Here is a 20,749-nt window from a genome sequence, read left to right on the forward strand (position 1 = left end):
GTAGGTATTCTGCTGAGATTAAACATCCCACAGGTGTATTTTGAAATCTGTCTGGAAATCTCCTAAAGCTGTAAACAGAGGTTCTGTTTCTGTTATGCACACAGTCCAACCTCTCCTTTCCACTTTCCCCTTTCCCTTTCCCCTTTCCCCCTTTCCCTTCCCCCTTTCCCCTTTCCCTTTTTCCCTTCCCCTCTCCCCAGGTCTGCACAGGAGAGATGAGGAGGCACCAGACCTCAGGAGATGTCCCAGGCAGTGGAGGACATTCACCTCCTGCAGGGGTACCCTCAAAAGGATCCCCTGATGAACTTCATCCATTTTCCACTTTTTCGCCACAATTACCCTTGTCTCAAAGTTTTCTAGACTTTATGGCTGGGATGGTTCAAAGACTGCAAGTCCCCTGCCAAAACATATTCATAATAATTTTAAACCCATTAGATCTCATTCCAGCTGCATGATTTGGCTTAAATATGTTTTTATTCACGTGTCTCTGATGCCCATGCTCAAATTCCTTTGGTGTTTTACTAGTCTGTAACACACTATACTTGTTTTATCTCAGTTTGTAGGACAATCTCCATTCATATAATGTATCTCCACTTGCACACAAAGCAGATTTCAGTAACGTCTCACTCCACTGAATTTTGTAAACCTCTGTATCTGAGGCCTAATCAGTGCTTTACAAAGTGCTTCTGGTGTCAGTACCAAGAGTCACTTCATTTTTTTTTTAAGTGTCTTCTTATTGGTAATGCATATTTATTACCACTGTATACACTTTAGCTGACAATGCAGCATTTTAATTTCTAATATGTGGAAATACTCTTTATCCTTTCCAAACATAGGAAAGAACAAGTTGATTATGATTTTGAGAAGAAGAGCTGCCAGGTCAGGCAGTGAGCATACCAGAGTTTGTGAAGTCTTGGAAAATGAGAGGAGATTTATACATGTGCAAGCAAGTCACTGAAATACTAATGTAATAGCTTGAACTATATTCCTAGGAAATGTTCAAGCAGAAAGAATAAAAATGTCACCATAACTTAGCAACTAACTTCCATAAAAATGTTGCTAGTAATATCAATTAGGAAGTTCATAAAAAATTAGCAGAAAAATGAGAAATATAGAGGTCATCTTTTTTACTCAACAAAGTCCTGTGTTAATCAGCTTCAGAAGACATTATGAATTTTCTGAATGCTGGCCAAAGAAATAAAAAAAACCACCAACATGGTCTCCCTGAAAAGTACTTCACAGTAAAAAGTCAAAGTATTGTCTTTAAATGGGAATTTCTGGGAATGTGCTTCAGTACCATTGCACAGATCCAGGGTGTTTTAAGAGACTTGTGTTTTACTTTAATTGGGAAGATAAGAACCAAATTAACCTATAAAACACTTCCGAATCTGGACTAAAGGTTTGTGGCTTGTGTGAAATTGCTAAAAATACATTTATTTTATGACAAAATATCAATGTTTTTCTTCATATTTCCTGTATGCTCTGGAATGAATGAGTTAGAGTGAAAGATACTGATTCTTACACCTTTCATACAAAAAATCCCCCAAAACAAACAAACAAACTGAAAAGAACCTAGCTACAATTCTCTGTAGCCAGGTATCTATTGTTTTTCTCTCCACAAAATGTATTTTCCACTCATTCTTTACTAATCTGGTGGGAAAACCTGCTACAAAAAAATAACACACTCAATGTTTTGAAGTGTATTAAAAAACACTAATGATCACCAGCTGTAATCCCTTGCACATGCTGTACATGTAGTCAAAACATCTGTATCTTAAAGCCGAGTAGTTTGAAGTTTGAGGTCTGGGTTGTTTTTTCTTTTTTCTTTTTTTTTTTTTTTTTTTTTTTTGTCCCATAAATAATCTTTACACAAAAATGGTAATTAATCATTCAATAACTTCAATAGCTGCCTAATTCTTTTTCTGCTAGAAAGAACAAAATTCCTGTTGTGGTGAAAGGAAGTTTTGAAAACCAGATTGTAACTGCCTTCCAGCTTTGGGTGTGAAAAAAAGCAAAACAGCAAAACAGTGGAAAAAAGCAAAATAAAGTCAACTTTCACTCCCATTTATGTAATTCTGCCCAAGCTTAAATTAGAAGCATTGTTTAAGTATGCAAATTTCCTGAAGAGTTTTTCAGTTTTACCGGCTCCCCTATACTATTTTTCAGTTAAAACAAAATGGAACAGCAAAGTGCTTATGCAGTTATTGTTCTCAGGTTTCCCATACCGCTATACTACTTTTTTCTGTTTTCCTGAGATTATATACAATATTTCCATAACTATGGCTCGGAGGCAGGCAAGCATTCTGCCCTTGAAGTGGGCCTGAGGTATTTATTGATTGATTGGTTTTAAAATGCACTTACCTAACAAATTCTGAGAGAATTGTTAGACATTAAATCACAAATAGATACTTGTGATCACGCGCATCCCTGTGCAATGTTGGCAGTCACTCCAGATAGCAGATTTATCTTGCTCTGTGTTCTGAAGGTCAATACATTCAGACTGTGGTGATAGATGACATAATGCAGGTTCAGATGGATGGATGGATGGATGGATTGTGTACAGCTGCAGACAATCCTCAAATAAAGACCTCTTTGTACTTAACAACACAAGTTTCTCCTAGTTGAGGGCTGGTATTCAGTAAGAATTATCAGTAAGATTTACCTATGGCTTTGATTGAAGGTGGGAAGAATATCAAGTACTGGTCTGCTTTCTGCATCTGCAGAAGCATTAATGAGGGTGCTAGGTTTCTTATACCTTAGTCCATCTTGGAAATACAGTGGAGGGGTACCAGGGCTTTTAAGGGTACAACATGCCTGAAAAAAGTTCAATGATGCAGTAGTATGGTGAGCAGAGGTGAAGAAACAAGGGACAGTGAGCTATGAGAACATGGATATGATTATCTGCAGCTGAATGAGTGGGGAAAAAAAAGTTATTGACCACCTTCCTCTCTTAAACATGGAACTTTAATGTTCAGAGTTCTGCTTTTTATAGGAAAAATTATCACAGTTCATACTAACCTGACAACTGATACAAATCAGAAGTAAGGGCAAGAGTCCAGACCTGATGCATTCTCCATCTGGTTCAATTGAATCAGGCCACTGCCTTATAAAGGCTATCTAAGATTCTGGGAGCTTCAACATTTGTGATTTTTAAAACAGCTGGATGAGTTAAGATTTGTGAGTAGCCTTTACCTCGAGCTCCATTTGTTTTCATTAGTCTGTATTAGGTGCTCTGCTGCAGATTTACAGATTCTGATGGCTTCCCTCCTATGGTGTGATAAATGAGACTCCCAGCTTATAACTTAGCTGTTTAGCCCAGATGGCACAATACCTACCAGAAAAGAAAAAGGAAAAAAGAAAAAGAAAAAAGAAAAAAAGAAGGAAAAAAAAAAAAAAAAAAAAGAAAGAAAGAAAAAAAGGAAAACAAAAAAAAAAGAGACAGGGAATAGCAGGTAATGGAATAAATAAAACAGAGTGGAAAATAAACTGTGTCAAGACATCCCCAAAGCACAATCTCCTTGTTTCATTCAGAATCTGAAGTTGTTTCTGCTTTTCAATGTTGACAGATGCCTGCTAACACTACCTGTAGGAAGCACAGTCCCATGTGAATGCCTCCCTGTATGTTCCCTGCAGTTTTTGGAGGTTTAAAGTGCATTTTGATGACTACACTGTGCATATAAAATTCATACAACTATTTTTAGAATGTAATTAGGAACATATGCTTGCTTACAAGACAAGAGGCATAAGGTGTATTCATCACAAATGTTGCACAGTAGAAAAAAAATCTTGGACTAGCACAGAAAATTTTGTCTACAGGCAAGAGAGCACTGACATCCATGGGATTAATAATTCATGTATTTTATCCCATTCAGGGCATTTCAGAAAGTCCATTATACTATATTTTCTGTATAGTCAGTAAATTTTGTAGCTCTTAAAACCCGTGAAATGAAAAATAGGCTCGAAAAGCCATAACACTATCAATACATTAATATTTATGTAGCACTTTTCATGACAAACATTCCAAAGTGCTCTTCAGTAAAAGAAAATGAAATAAAGCATGAACAGAATGCAGATGACTGTAAGTCAAAAGGTCACTGAAACAGACAAATCAAATGAATCTGTTTGACCAAGAGACTGACCAAGTTCACCCAGTTAACACTTAGAAATTCTATGTTCTTTTCTAAGCTCTGTCTAACCAAATTTCAGGAATATTATGTCACGAATCAGGAAATAATCAAAACAATCTTAATAAATAAGGAGGATATGTTGAGGTTGCTTAAATCTAGGCAGAAAAGGTGTTATTTCAAATAAGTATTCAGCATGCAGTATACTTCCTTCCCTGGTCAGATGTTTATATAACTGATATAGCTAATAGATTTTTAGTTCTTTAAAAGTGAAAATTTAAAAAAAAAAATGTAGGAAGTATTTTTTTTCACCCACAGTGGTAAATCATTGATATATATTATGCTAATTTCTTTACCCTGTTACAGTCATTCATGAGGGAAAAATAAATGTAGAGGACAAGTGTTCTGTAATGCATAACTACTGATTCTCTTTCAGGTAATTTTCCTCCTTCAGTCTTTTTAAAAGGTTTGTGCTCCATTATAAGATATCTTCAGGTCTGATGAATTTCTTCATTGAATGATAAAGTTTATAATGAAAGAAAAGTCACAAATTTGGGACAAGTGAACACGAGAAAAATGAGAACATTTCATTAGATGAGATTAGAAGAATGAGCTGTTTTTCGTAGTTGGTGATACCACATGATAAAAGAGTTAAGTGGGATGCTGCATATTCCTATTATATAAATGCTTCCAGAGTAGAATTTGGGGGTTCTATGGCTACTAGAGGGTTGTAACTGGCTTTTGGGAGCTAGTTGCAGCTTTTGGGAGCTAGTTGAAACAAAAAAATAGTTTAAAAAGGAATGCATTCATGAAATTATTTGGAGTGTTATTTTTACTCAGAGGGTCAAAAAAGCTGTTTTTAAATGGAATTAATAAGTAGCAGGAGAGAGAAAATTGTGTTTATATAAATGGCTTTGTGTGTACATATTTCTGAAAGGGAAAAGAAAACAAAAAGAAAAGGAAAAGAAAAACCTACGAACTTGTCTACTTGCATTTAGCTACTTCCAGGCATGTTTTCTGTTTTTAATTGGAACAGAAACATTTAATTTTTCTGTAGCTATCTGTTATTTATATTCAACTCTCTTAGCAATATAACTCAATTTTGTGTGTGTGGTTAGTAGATTTATTCAGCAAGTTCAGAAGATCCAACTGAAATTCACAAGGGAACAGGAGTCATTCACTTTAATTGAGAATATTTTAATGGTTCTTCAGCTACACATGGGTTTGCACTAGTTTTCTAGTCCAGATGCTGTAATATTGACTTTATAGCTATCACAAGATAGTCAGAACTTAAACTAAATGTAATGTTTTCTGAACTAATGAAGACATATATTTGGCACCATAGACGTTTTTCTCTCACACTTTCCATCTTGTAGAGTTTGTTAAAGTATCCAGAAAAGTACCCAGACTATTCAGCTTATCTGTGAAGAATTTTAGAAATACTTTGATTTTGGTTAAAGTAGTAAGTATTTCCACTCACTGTTATCAGGATATATTTTTTTTTTTTTTTTTGTTTTTCTTTTTAACAAATATTAGCTATAGAAACTGTGTAATATAAGGATCATTTGGTACACTAGAATTTATTATAGGTCCCAGCAGCACTATAAAACACATGCTGAATATTTCCTCTACTAGATATATAGTTTATTAATGTAACTCTTGTATCTGAGAGGATTCAAGGGGCAGAATACTTTGGTTAAGCACGGTGAGTCAGACAGGAAACAGACAACCTGCTTCTTTACATAGCACAAAATGTACTCTTTTTTAGAGAGCAGTAAATACGTTTTTTAAAAAAGCTTTATACATGTAATGAAAAAGTCAAGAACTTTTTCTCAATAAATTTTGAATTTCATGTCATCTTGGAGAATCAAAGTTCTATATGATGAATTTTGTTTCATGCTCATTATTAGAAAACACTCTGAAAGATAGAAATAAGCTGTTAGTAGAAATGCACATGAAAAATTATGTATAATCTCTGATCTGGGTGCTGCAAAACAGTAGTTATTTTGTTATATATATATATCTATCTATATATATATAAAACAGATTATCAATACTACAGACTCAGGGGCAATTGTAGAGCATGGAGGAAAATGAGGAAACTACCCCTTTTAACACTTTGAAAAGACTGTGTCTCTTCAACATTTATGGGGGTTTTTGTACTACATTATAAAGATCTTTTTAGGAATAAAAAGTACAAAAATTGTGCCCAAATTTGGGAGGAAGACAAAATAAAAAATGGAGTCCATTGGCACACACATCGGCCAAACTTTAGACTTCTAAAGTTCATGTATGAGAGAACTACCCAGACTAAAAATGCTTCATTTTTAAGAGATGTTTATAGGTGTCAATTTCAGAAGTGACAGCTTTTTAAAGGTCAGTTTTTTAAAGGCACTAAGTCTGAGAAAAGGAGGAAAGGTGTGTGACTGGTTTTTGATACAAGAGTAGTCTGAGTACTAACCTCCCCTAGAATCCACAGAATGAGCCTCAGACTTGTTTCCCTACATGCTGAAAGGGAATATGCAGTTCTGTTAGTTTACATGAAAACTTTGTAATTCCACCAATTTTCCAAGTTCCAGGTACCTGCCAAGAGGTTTGAAGTAGCTCCTCCATCTGTTGAGAATCCAGAACCCACATGATTTTTCAACAAGAATTTATTTCTTAGAATAAAGATTGTTAGAGGAGACATGGTTCTCACCTTTCTGTAGTAACCTTGGGCCAGGAAGTGCTTTTAATCTCAAGTTGCTGAGTTCAAATATACACAACCACACTTCTCCATCAGGTTAGAAGAAGAGTAGAGAAAGTCTCCTCCTCTCTTTTTACAAGTTTTTACAAATTTTGTAAAAGGGAATATAAAGTTAATTCAGCTGGAATGGAAGGAGAGAAGTCAGAGTTTAGATAATTCTCTAGAGAAAATTAAATTTAAAAAAAAAAAAAAAAAAAAAAAAAAAGAAGTAAGACTTAACCAATGTCTCCTCCTGGGATAATTTATGGAGTTTTTCACTCAGTGATTGTCTAACTTAAAAAGAAAAAGTAGTCCTGGAGTGACACCTTCAATTAAATTAAAATTTTACCTCAAGTCCTGAAACAAGAACTACAACTTACTGATATTCTTTTTTTGCTCTTTTACCTAAGTAAATCAAAGTTTCTGTTCTTTGGAATTCTTAGAAGTGCTATTCCTGACTCATAGAATCACAGAATAAGCTGTGCTAAAAGACATCTTAAGGACCACATAGTTCCAGATCTCCCACAGTGGCAGGAACACCTCTCACGAGACCAGGTTCAGATCCCCATCCCATCTAGCCATAAACACTCCAGCAATGGGGCAGCCACCACTTTTCTGAGAAACCAGTTCCAGTGCCTTCCCAAGAAATTTCTTCCTTAGATCTAGTCTAAACTTCTTCTCTTTCAGATTGAAACTGTTCCCCCTTGTCTACCACTACATATGCTTGTAAAAAGTCCCTCTTCAGGAGAAGGAGTCTCTTCCCTTCCCCTCCCCTCCCCTCCCCTCCCCTCCCCCTCCCCTCCCCTCCCCTCCCCTCCCCTCCCCTCCCCTCCCCTCCCCTCCCCTCCCCTCCCCTCCCCTCCCCTCCCCTCCCCTCCCCTCCCCTCCCCTCCCCTCCCAGGTGAATCTCATTAAAGTCCAACAGACTCACTCCCAGAGCTTGTCCAGGTCCTTCTGGATGTCATCCTGTCCTTCAGCACCACTCAGCTGATGTCATCTGCAAAAGTAAAGTAGTAGACTTTGGCAAGATCTACTTAGCAAGTGTTTTAATGCAAAATCCATACTCCAAAGCTGAACCAAGCTGAATGAAAATGGGAGTTTAAGGGTAGGATGTTCCCACTTGGAAAACACCAGCATTTACTCAGCAACCATTTCTTCAGAGTAACTGAGCCCCTTGTTGCTTCACCCTTCTCCAGGGACATTGGCCAGGATCCATTACTGTAGGTTATGTGTGCTTTGTATATTTCAGTGAGCATACACTGCTTTTCAAGAGGGGACCCAAATACATCCTTGAGGCCAGAATGGGTTAACTGCAATGTTCAGCCACATCCACTAGCAGTGTGATCATCCTGATTATGAATTGGTTAATGGTTAGAGGAAAACACTGAAAATGACTCACTTCCTGGTGAGAAAGGCATTCAAGCATGCTCAAACTGTGAGTATTTAAAATTATATGTGAAGGGATAATCTCCTTCTTATTCCTCAGTTTATCATGACTGATCTATCTCACGATAAAGAATTGCAGGCTCCAAATTTTCTTGAAAATGTTTCCGTACTTGCTGTAGGGAGAGATTTGTCCAGGAGGAATCCAAAAGGCTCCAAATCTAGCTCTGTGGAAATTAAAGAAAACAAGGCAAGATGTTGTTTGCTTTAGTAAATAGTACTTGTGGGAATTATTGGAAAAGCCTGCTAATTTTCTCAGAGATAAACTGAGAAGTCCTTTCCATTTTTGGAAATACCTGATTATTTTGCAACATCATCTTACTCATTAAATTAATGAATATATTGGTGACATGAATAGCTATTAGTGAAATATGCATTTATTCCATGTAAGAAATAAAAGACTAGGAGAGATACAACCTTTATAATATGCACAAAAATATCTAGCTGCCACCTGTTACATCTGGAGGGACATTAATTGCAGAATTATTGTTAAATGTTTGCATGGAGAGACTGAGCAGAATAAGGTAAGTTTTAGGGTCAGGAGACTCCCTGCTTACCAGTTAATAAGTTATACTTTAGTGATTTCTCCACCAGCATCTGACCACAGTAGGTGAGGTACTGACCTATTAATTTGGCTCTTGGCAGGAAGCCTGAGCACACCCGAGCAGTAGATGAGAACAAAGCCTGAGCTCTTCCCAATTTCATATCTGTACCTTACATTTCATATCTGTTATTCATTTGGAATCTGAATGCAGAAGGAAAAGACATCTTCTGCTCCAGTAATATGAATGTCTGAGGAAGTAGTCTGCTGCAAATAGCATATGCTAATGGACAGCTTTCAGGAGTGGTGAGATTTCCAGAGGTCAGACAATCTGATTTCATCATCTTCAGCTTTTAACTCAGTGAAAGAGATGTAAACTCTTAATATGGAAGGAATGAGCTTTTTATGTTTCTCAGCTTGTGTCTCTCTTGGTCTAAAGTCAATTTCCAAACTCCATTACATTCAGTAGATATTGGACAGGGACCTTAAAATTTAATTTTAACGGTTAAAATAGCTGCTTCAAAGTGATCACTTACTTCCTTATCTGTTAAAAGTTATAAAGTTCCTTGTAAGGGAAGCGAAATGTGCTCTTTTTATGATTAGGCAGATTCATAAAGATCCTTATAAAAGGAGAATCTTTTTTAAATGGAAAAAAAAAGCAGAAAAGTCCACTCAGCAATGTACATATTTTAGATAAAGCCATTTAAACTCATTTTTAGACTAAACACTTTGTGTTACCCTCCAGCTAACTGCTCTAGGGATGAAAGGCCCCATTGTAATCTAGTCTCATTTGTCTTTGAAAGTACGAGTGTCCACCCTCTTTGTTAGTAGAGTTATCCAAAACAAAAAAAAATAGAAATTGAAACACAGGACTACACAAATAACACATATTTTTCAACATGGTACATTCCTTGTAGTTACTTCTTTAATTTATTTTTTTTTTCAAAAGAAAATACCCTCTTCTTGTAATACAGATGGCTATTGTGAAATGAGCCCAAAGCTCCAGAGAAACCTTTTTCAAAAGTCCTTGAAAAAGCCTTTGTGATTTCCCTTGACTATTGATCTACATCCCTCTACTGACTTAAGACTAATATATGTTAGCAGGACTTGAAAGAGATCTTTTTCAAATGCAGGTGCAAAATGCTTAACATAACCTTGAGTTTTATTGCAAAAGACTCCTAGTTCTGGGGCAAAAGATGTTTTCATGGTATAAGCAATCCCCAAACCTTCCTTTTTCCTCAGACCTTTCAGTCATAAAAAATTCAGAGGTAAAGAATGCTTTCAAAACTCCCTGTGGCAGAATAAACTAGAGCTGAACCTTCACGTGATTATTCCAGAGTGAGTCATTTAGGCATGGGACTGCTTCATAAACTTCAGGGACTTAATTTGCATGTGAATATTGATTCCCCTCACACAAACAGTTCATCCTTTTATGTTGCTTTTGCATGAATTTGCCCTCTGGAGAATAGATTTTTTTTCCATGCTTCAGCCGGGTGTTTCTGCTCCCCCAGTCAAAAGCACTTCTCCTCAGTGAATCAAATGGAGCAATGAGAATGTGCAGATAACCCCCAGTTCCTCCTCTCAAACATAAACAATCCACATTTCCTTCCAAGGAAAGACTGAACATTTGACCTCTCTTTTAAATCAGCAGATAAGCAAAAGCAGTTGTATGTGTGTGGGGGTAGAGATATTTGTCAAACGATCTAAATTACCAAAAGTTGTTAGGTGCAGTGTTTCCTAAGTAAATCAGATCTCAAAGTTCTCTTTCATCACTCAAACAGGGGTTGTATTTTGGTTCTTGTAATTCAATCTGGGGCTATGCTTACCAGCTGTAAATAAAACTTACTGTGTATGAGTTTGACCCCATAGCCTCTACTTAGATGAGGAAATGGTGTGGATTTCCTACAGAAAACCCCAGAAGAGACAGCACAATTTTACCTCATTTGCACAGGGCTGCTGCATGGGTTGTAGAACCATAGAACCAGTCTCATATCCTGAAAAGTCAGGGAGCAAGAAAGCAACCTGGAATCATCTCAACAGACCTTTCACCAAAGCTGACACTGCAGTGTTTGGTCATCTACAACTGGTCATCACAGAAACACAGTACTTCCACATAAGTCCACAACTTCAATGATACATGATGTTTCTGTCTTAATATCATAGCAGAACATAGAAATGCCTCCCCCATTCTATCATACACTTATTTTACTGCAGCAATATTCCCTGTGTTAGATTATAGTTGTATGAGATGATACAATAATTAGAGACATCATATTACCAGGACCAAGTCACATACAAAGAAAGATATATGGGGAAATTCAGTCAGTTGCCAAACAGTTCCCTTAACAGAAGGCTGGGATATGGCTGTTTCATAACAAAACTGAGTTATATTAATCAAGTTGTCCATAGAATGCATGGAAAAATAATGAACTCTATCCTAAATTATACATTTATTGTTAATGTTTCTCCCATACCTTTTTCATGAAACCCAAAGTTCACGATGTTTAAAATAGTGTAGTAACATTTTTGATAATGATGTCTATCAAATAAATGAAAACTGCCAGGAAAAAGGCTTGTTCTAAATCGTTGATAGTGAACAATATTTTGGCACAATAACACACCTGCTGGGATTCAGATTTCTTAAGGAAAATATTACTAATGTCCTATGGAAAGTTTTCACACTGTTCATGGTGTATTTGTTTTGGAGATCAGATCAAGAGATGTACAACTGTAAAAAGTATGATGAAGAACAACTATTAATAGTTGCCATTTGACAGGAAAAGACTTTTTCCCCCTGCTTTTGACCTTTAACTATCACATAAAAAACCCAGTGTTTGACTTTATTTTTTCCTAAAGAAATTGTGGGTTAGATTGTGAGCTAGGAAAAAAATACCACATTTCTGAGTATAGGATATGTTCATAATAAAATTGCCAATAAATCCTATCATATGATGAGAGTGCAGTAAATTACCTTGAATTCTCTATCACTGGTTATGATGTTACTTACCTTTCCATTACAACTCTTTTGGGCATTTCTCCTGATTGGAATATATGGTTATGTGTGTTGTACTTGTTATCCAGTGACATATGGAACGTATATGAGTGAGGTTGGATTGCACAGATGCTGGGTTCAGTTCAAGCAGCAATGTTGTCTGAATAAATGCTAATGAAATAGTCTTCACCATGAGTGTATTCAACAGTCCTTCCTGCCTCTCAAACATGAGGCAATCACTGCATTCATTTTTGGAATATTTAATGTTTAAAATATCATAGATTGACATTTATCTGACAACTCCTGTATCTCTTCCAAATGGCTTTCTTTATTTGCTAGTGACATTTCAACTATTGATTTGAAATTCTATCACAATATTAAATAACTAATTGCTTCAAAATTTCCAGTAAACCTTTAGCTTAACTGAAAGGCATAGTCATACATTGTTTAAGAATAGTTTTTTGAAAATATGATTGCTGGCTTTCCTAATTAAGCAGACAGATTTGGGACCAACAAAACCCATTTTTTTTTACTGCAATATCCTCCTAATAACAATTCCTAATCGAAATAAAGAAAAAGGATATACCTCTATATAGTCCAAATTATCTGGGCTGGAATTTTAATTGTGCTTCCTATTGCCTGGGGATTAAGAAATTTCAGACTAAATCCTCAAGATGTTGTGCATAATTTCACAGTTTGAAAACTACCATCCTGAGTGGTGCATAAATTCATTTGTATCAGTCAAATATTTCCCACTTTCTGTAAAAGCTAATTTGGAGTCTAGAAACCGTGTACATGGACATTAGTAAAGTTAAGGAGAAATTATTCCTCCTAACGTGCATGGGATGAAAACAAAATTTGGATGTATTTTGGACCGAAGAAGATGCAATAAGATATATAATGTAAATTCATATTCCCTTGGCATTAATTCTAGGTAAGAGAGGGCCATCATGTAGTTCTTAAACTTAACACTTCTGATATCTTGGCTTGTGAGTTTTAGCATTTTAAATGCCAACATACAGGTCACAGGGACTTATTTGAAACAGGTAATTTTGTGTTGACATTGACAGGTGGAAGTCTGCTATGAAAGACAACGATTTATTTTTGTGCTTTTCTCAGTGCTTGTGCTTTTCTCAGTGCTTTGGTACACATCTGAAAGGAAAGAGAATGTCATAATGAAAAAGTTGAGAGGTAGCAAGGCAGATGTTATCTTTTCTAAATCAAATACCTTCAAATAGTGAGACACAATTTTAGGAAATTGAGCTGCTTCTTTCAGCATCAAACAGCTGGGAACTCTTGAAGTTTTCACAGAGTTAGGCATTACAAATGAATGTCCTGTACATGTGTAAGCAGAAGAATTTCAATGATAAATCAAAAAAATGCTCCAACCAGTTTTATGTTACAAGTACTGGTAAGAAGAAACTGAACTTTCTCATTTCTAGACAATTTATTTATATAACAAGGAGTACAGGCATCTTTCATGACAAGCAGGTCTAAGAAATCCAACCATTTCTGTACTATTAATTATGACTTATCAATTATTTGGTTTGCTTCATATTTTTTCTTATTTTCATAAGGACAGAGCAGGCAAAGGGGGGGAGAAGATGAGGAACCAAAGCTGACAGAGCAGCACCAGCACACTTTTCAACTTGGTTAACATTGATTTGCCATGCTACTATCACTTTAGTGGGGAAGATGAGCAAGAACTCTGGCTGTGGGGCTGAAAGGACATTTGTTTCCACACCCTGGATGTGACTTGCACTAACAGGAGCTCCAGTAATATACTGCCAGGGCTACCCTTAGCTCTACTCATACCATCTCATGACCATTTCAATTTCACCTATTTGGGAAAGAGTGGTTGATAATGAATTGTCTTCTTTCTCCCTATTTCATTAGTATCAATCTGTGGATTTTAAAGTGTGCTTCAGTTAGAAATAACATTGGCATGTTAGAGATGACATGCCAATTCCTAAAAAGCATTATATTAATGCTCCAGGGAATGTGACTGCAATCTTATTCCATTTTCAACAGTTTTATCAGATTAAATGCAAGCTGGTTCCTTCTCCTGTGCTGGTGTTTTTTCTCCCTTGGTGCATTCAGGGCTTGAAATTTTAAATCTTCATTTCTCCATTTTATGATTTTAATGCTATTAGGAAATGACTTCTTTTGCCTAAACCTGCATTCTGGGAGTGAATCCAGGCTATTGGCATGCTCACAGTAAATGCAGAATATGATAGCAAATAGCAAAAATAATATTAATTCTCTTCCATTTTAATATTCAGGAACAGCTTTTCCAACATTTACTAGCGAGAATGACATTTACCTGAATTTAATACGCTACCTCTTTTTTTTTTTTTCTTTTTTTTTTTTTTCCTTAAATGCCATGCAGCTATAATTGCCCAAAGAGAAAAGTAGAAGTAATTGAGAAAAATGCATACAGACACATATACCCATGTTTTAATTGAATCTAAAAAGCTATCCTGTTCTGCAGCTCATTTTCTGATTGTTTTCACATCAGGGTAGCAAGCATAAATTTGTGCTGCATCTGCCCTGACACTTAAAAAATAACAACTTTCACACATTGGTTCTTTTAACCCATTAATGTTTAAATCCCTACATAATAAATTCACTGGTTTTATGTCTGCCTTCTAACATTCCTATCTTTCTATGTATTCAAGTTTTTGTTGTTCTAAGGATGAGCACTCCAGGTAGGCAGATTATAGCACGCCTGGCAGTGCCCTGTTCTGTATCCTTCCTACACAAGACAATATTAAGAGTGAGATATGACACTGTAAAGATGAGGGGTTCAGACACCATATGTCCCTGCAGCAGTCAAGCACAACAGGATGCTCTGACACAGCTGAGAGAGAGCATCCTGCTGTGCCTCAGATCTGGAGGACATGGCTGAGGTTTCACCCTTATCTCTGAACTACCTGCTGGTTACACTCTTCTGCCACTGTTTTTGCTCCTCATTACTGCACTTTCTCAAATACTGACTTTCTATTTGAATTAATCCTCACAATTTTTTTTTCATGCCAAGAACAAAACCAAACACTGACTTGAAATAGGGACCAAATGAGAGTAATGAGTTATAGACAATTTTAATTTGCCAAGTGAAAAGACACCAAAAAAAGAGAGTTTTGCAGAAAAATCCACTCGAAGACTCTTGTCAGTTAAGACCTTTGTCAGACCATGGTCAGTCACTGAAGAATGAATGCCTTTATTCACTAACAAGCGGTAAGATTTATTTTATTATTGTTGTTAAAAAGGTGGAGTTAGGGAGAAATTACTATGCTACATTTCAATCAATGCAATCAATTTAATCTCTTTCTCCAATGATGTCTCACGTATGATCTTTCAAGAGAAGGAAATACCCTTTCTCTAATTGTCACGTGTATTGTAATAATGCTCCACGAATGTTCACTAGGAGAAATGTCATTTCAAGATTCTGATATTTTATTACTTTTAAAATCTTTAGTATTATTACATGTAAAAATGTATCAAAGTCCCTTCTATTTAAATGACTTTATGGCTGTATGGAGAGCAATTTTAATGCTTAAACATATATACACATTTCTTTGTGGTGAAGATAAACATGACAATAGCCTTATTAAACAAGAACAGTTCAATCTAGTTTAATCTAGTTCTACCTAGTCCACCAAGTCAGTAGCCATTAGTGATATCTGCTCTGTTTCAGATATGTTAATTTCATCATATAAACTCTTTATTCTTGAAAAAAATAGACAGAGTAAATGGTTTTATAGTTTGTTTTGGGTTTGGTTTCTGAAAACCCAAATTTCATGCTTCTGAAAACACCAGATCACTAAGGTTATATTAAATATAATTTAGTATATCTGTTGGAGTATAGTCTTATAAGATCGTTCTACTTCAAATTCCATCCCCCTTTTACAGACCAGGAAAAATCTTATTTGAAATAGCAAATCTCAGCCTAAAGAAATAATTTTAGAACAAGCGTATGAAAACCTGGAGAGAAATAATCCACATGGAGATTCTGAGAGAACAGCTACATTGAGTCACAGAAGCAAACTTTTTAATGTCTGGGGTTTCATAAAAAGTGAATTATTGGGTCAAAACCAACTGAGGGTAACTAGCTGATGCCTGCATTGTTACAAGGCAGTGATAATTCCCACCTCACAGCTGCTGACAAAGCTTCCTCTGAAGTCATTAAACCCTGTGTGTGCAGTGGGAATTCTGCTGGATATACCCTGCAGGCTTCAGCCCTCAGTCTGTCCTGTCATTGAGATCATCAGGTCTCAAGCAGGAGAATTACACACACCTGTATATAAGCATGAGTGTCTCAGTCAGAAACAACTGCATAGCTGGCCTGGAACAAAACCTTCCATCTGGTTAGGAAAGTGTCTATAAAAAATTTTTTTAATTATTTGGGTTTTTTTTCTAATATCCTGGGACCCCTATGGTTTTCACACCAATTGAAGGATAATTGGCATTATTATAAAAAAGGACACAATTTTTTTTTAAGTTGACGAAAAGATGAAATGTTAATATTTGGAAAATATGAAAAAAACAGCAGCATCATTTGTGAATACTTACTTTCTATTTTAATAATTATTCTTTGTCATCAAATTCTATAAAATTCCTAGAACAACAATTTCATCCTACAATGGTTGCAAGTAGTAAATTTAAATTAAAATCTTCTCTATAAAGCCTTTATTATGATTCATCCTTCTAATCGACCTGTGCAAAATGTGTTCAAAATCATTGGTTTTTTAAAACATAAAATTTAAAACAGAGACATTTATTGTCTCAATTTCTATTCTTCAGTCTGATTTTGAGTTACAGACTTCCATGCAATGCAGTGTAACAAATTCCAATGCCTTCAGATATATTAATTCAAAACGTTATCCAGAGATTTTTCCATGTACAAATTTAGAACCATAGTGCTTCTCCCTAAGCTGGAGAAGATTTAAATGCAAAAATGCTAAATTTCTGCAGGCAATACAAAGTTCTTACAGATGAAGGTATGCAAAGTCAGTCAGCTGAGCTTTGCAGTCCCTAAGCTCTTTCAGCTTTTCAGATGAACCTCTTTAAAATTTCATCTCAAGAAAGAATGATTTCATAATCAATAGCAAATTCATCATTCCTAACCAAATATTATCTTACTCATTTATTCTAAATAAATGCTTAAATACTTCCAGTAAATCTAACACAAATTACAACGAATCTCCCAAAAGATAAAAAGACACAGACATTTGTAAATGGTTGTGTAATATTGTACCTATTTGATTTTTGGTTAGGATTCAGCTTTAACAAAAAAATGTAATGTTTTTGCAAATTCAGTTGTTGAAATACATCAGTGTGGTTCCCAGATGTAATCCTGAATTTTGAGTTAGTGACCTTGGACATACAAGTGTTTTAGAAACCTGATCCAACAATTTCCACGCAAAATGTGATTTGAAAGCAAACACTAAAGAATTTGAGAAATACCAAGACAGCTTGCTTTCTTCTGAAACACTTCATTTACTGAGTATTTTAGGTATGTATCACTAATTTCAGACCACTGCATAAGAGTCACAGCATGCTTTCATAAAATCAGGGGCAGAATAAATTTTCAGGTCTCTTTATCTGAATACATTTTTTGGTGGGAGATTATTTGTTTTAGCCTTAGTCTTAATTTCCATATTAATTAGATTAAGTAAGGCATGAGTCACGACATCCCAAATTGGAACCAATCAAATAATTAAAAAATTATTGCACATAGATCTTCAGATCTGGGCTTTATTTTTCTGGATGCTGCAGCAATAAGGATCAGGTGGAAATCAAACCTATTTTCTTCTTGGTTAAGACTTGAAGTTCAGGACTGTAGATCTAAATTTTACCAGAACTCTTTCAATATTGATACTTTTCCCTTTTGACATTGCTCATATCCTAGTGTCTGAACCCATGCTTTTCTTTTTAAGAAATAAGAGGTAATTTCATGCTGGATTTTATTAATTCAATTAGTCAGAGTTAGCAAGGAAGAATGTATAACATACTTTTTATGTATATGGTTAAACTCTGCTGTGTACAGTCTGCATAGGGTGGAAGTTACTGTCAGTGTGCCAAACTCATCCTAGCATGACATGCTCTTGAGGATGTCACATGGCTCTCAAGTTTGCTATCAGGCCTGTGAAATTTGCATTTACTCCCAGGCAATATATGTGCAAAGGTCCATCTACATGTTAAGTGATCTTCTAGCATCAAGTAATTTGCTTCACCCAGAAAACATGAGTTATGCTTTTAAGTCCAGCCAAGCCCTGTCACTGTTATAAAGCAGAAGAGAAATCTTCATGGCAATCACAGTCCATCAGCTTTCCCAAGGACTATAAATAATTACTTCTGGCAGATTGTTTTGCAGTTTTTGTTGGACATGTCTAGTTTGTTTACTACTATAGAGACTAACTCACCATGTTTCTTGCATTGCATTCTTAGAAATTGCTACAAAATATGGAATATATCAACCCTTCTTTGGGTCCTTCAGGAAATTAAAATGGGCAGCAAGGTCCCATTTTCCTTGATCATTGTTACTGGACTTAGTTACCACTCAAAAGGAATTTTTTTAATCATCTCAATAAGTGAGTATTTTGGGGAGAAGTAGTTTTTGTATTTTTAATTTCTGAATATGCAGGTGAGAACAAAATATTTACCAGGGAATATGAAGCTCAAGACAGATAGAATAAAGTACACTAATCTCTGGAAGATCTCCATGACCAAAGCTGGCAACTTGGCTCATAAGAACAAGTGGGTGGGAAAGAGAATTCCTTTATATATTTTATGGAGTTAATTTTGGCCTTTGTGATTAACTGAATTGTTTGGGGAGGAGTTAATTTTGGCCTTTGTGATTAACTGAATTGTTTGGGGAGTAGAAGTTACTCCTCCTCAGGACTTCCTCCTGATAGTTTTTATATTTTCAAGCCATAGTAAAGACACTAGAGTCCTGCACAGATGAGAGCTCAAATTTCACAAATGAAGTTTTATCATGCTAAAGTAGCAATAACATACACAAAAAGGACTTTGTGGAGCTCAAGATTTTATAAAGCTGTCTGTACAAAAATAACAAAATTATTCAGTATTAATATTAATTAGCATTATGAATTAATATTAATTAATTCAATATCAATATCAGTAGCACACTCAGTCTAAATGTGTGAAGGCCAGTGATGCTCAAATGCTATCCACAGAAGTATAAGAGTAGTGAATCACTGAAAGACTCATCTTCCATCTCTTGCTCTCCCCTCTTGCACCCTTTTGAGCCTATTTTGGGAGCAGAGCTCCTCGGCTGTTTGGCTGGCATGCTGACTGACCAGGATGAAACCCAGGTTTGGAAGCTGACAGTATTTCATTCCAGGGAGTTGATTGTTTCATTTTAGTGTGAAACCTGACAGGGAAGATTACAGTCTTCAAAGCAGAAGAAGTATGATGGGAACAGAACTCTGCTGTTTCAAGTCTTTGCCTGTACTAGGGTGAGGAATTTGGCAAGAATTTGATTAAGCTCTCTTGAAAACTCACCAGGCTTAAAAATTCTCTTTTTAGCTGAGACTTTCAAGGTTTTCACAGCTTCATTAATTTTAATCACCTTTTATTTATCTGGTCACACTCCTGGCAAAATCAAACCTGTTAGTCAAGCAGAAGTAAATTTTATTCCTGGCTATGGCCCATTCAAGTGTTAAATGACACCATTAAATATCAAAGATACGGTTTTTAAGCATGCAGTATTGCACTCATGAAACTTAAAGACTTAAAATGTAATCTTCTTCACCTAGTGCCTACCAACAGATAAATACTCTGCATAGGGATTAACTGTGAGTTTTTTCATAGTGGTGAAGGAAGAAAAATATGATAAAAATGTTGAGGCCAAGTAAATACCATGTAATCTTCTTTTGGTGGTTTATATCCACTCTTTACACAAAATTTAGAAAAAAATTATCCTGGTTTTGTGAAAGGACTGAAAAAATCTGAGAGGGGGAAGAGTCTCAGATAACATACGGTTACTTGAGTGTAAGAGAGGTGGGTTCTGACCAGATTCCTCTGCAAAAACACAAGGCCTGATGGTGTTAGAGTTATAGTCATTTGTATTTATATTTAGATAACATGATTTGCTCCTGCCATAGAAGAAAAGAAACCTTTTGGCACATGCATGCAATAATCATATTTTGTACTGAATTTTTAAACACTCACTGTTCAGAATAGATTGAAATTTTCTCAAGAAAAATCATGTGAACAATAAACATATATGATAGAGAAAAATATAGAAAACATTTGTGAGTAAATCAGTAACCAAAAAATAGGTAAAAGTTCTAAAAAATAGCATTCAATTGTCTTGTTGAAAGGTAGGAATGTTTGTTTATGAATCAAATCACATTTCCCATAATTCTTCATGTGTTTGTCAATGTATTCTTACACACATTTATGTATAAGTATTCATCATGCTCACTATAAGCAGATATTGACTCCTCCAAAGAAAGACATTATGATTTATTGACTTCAAAGGTAAATACTGGATGGATGGATGAGGTCAGATTTCTCTTAGCCAAACATTAGTCTTGATAGTAACTAAAAGGAGAAATTATCATCTGTATTAATGCATTAATGCATACATTGTAGTGGTTCACTACACTTATTGAAAAGCAATTATTAACTTAATCTCTTAATCAGTTACAACTGGAAACTTCTTGTGCCACAAGTTTTAACAATGTGTTTAAGAATGCTTTCACTGAAGACAAAGGAAGTCAAAGGGGCAGATGAAAAAGAGGAAAACAGGTAGTCAGCTCAGGAAGACTAGAAGAGTGTTGTGAAATTATCAAGAGAGAATTAGAAGTTACAAAGCCCATTTACAACTTCATCTGAGCATGTATGTAAAAGACAATGAAAAGTATTCCTGCAAATACATCAGCAGCAAATCCAGG

The sequence above is a fragment of the Erithacus rubecula genome, assembly GCF_903797595.1.
Source record: "Erithacus rubecula genome assembly, contig: SUPER_Z_unloc_4, whole genome shotgun sequence".
Lineage (NCBI taxonomy): Eukaryota > Metazoa > Chordata > Aves > Passeriformes > Muscicapidae > Erithacus > Erithacus rubecula.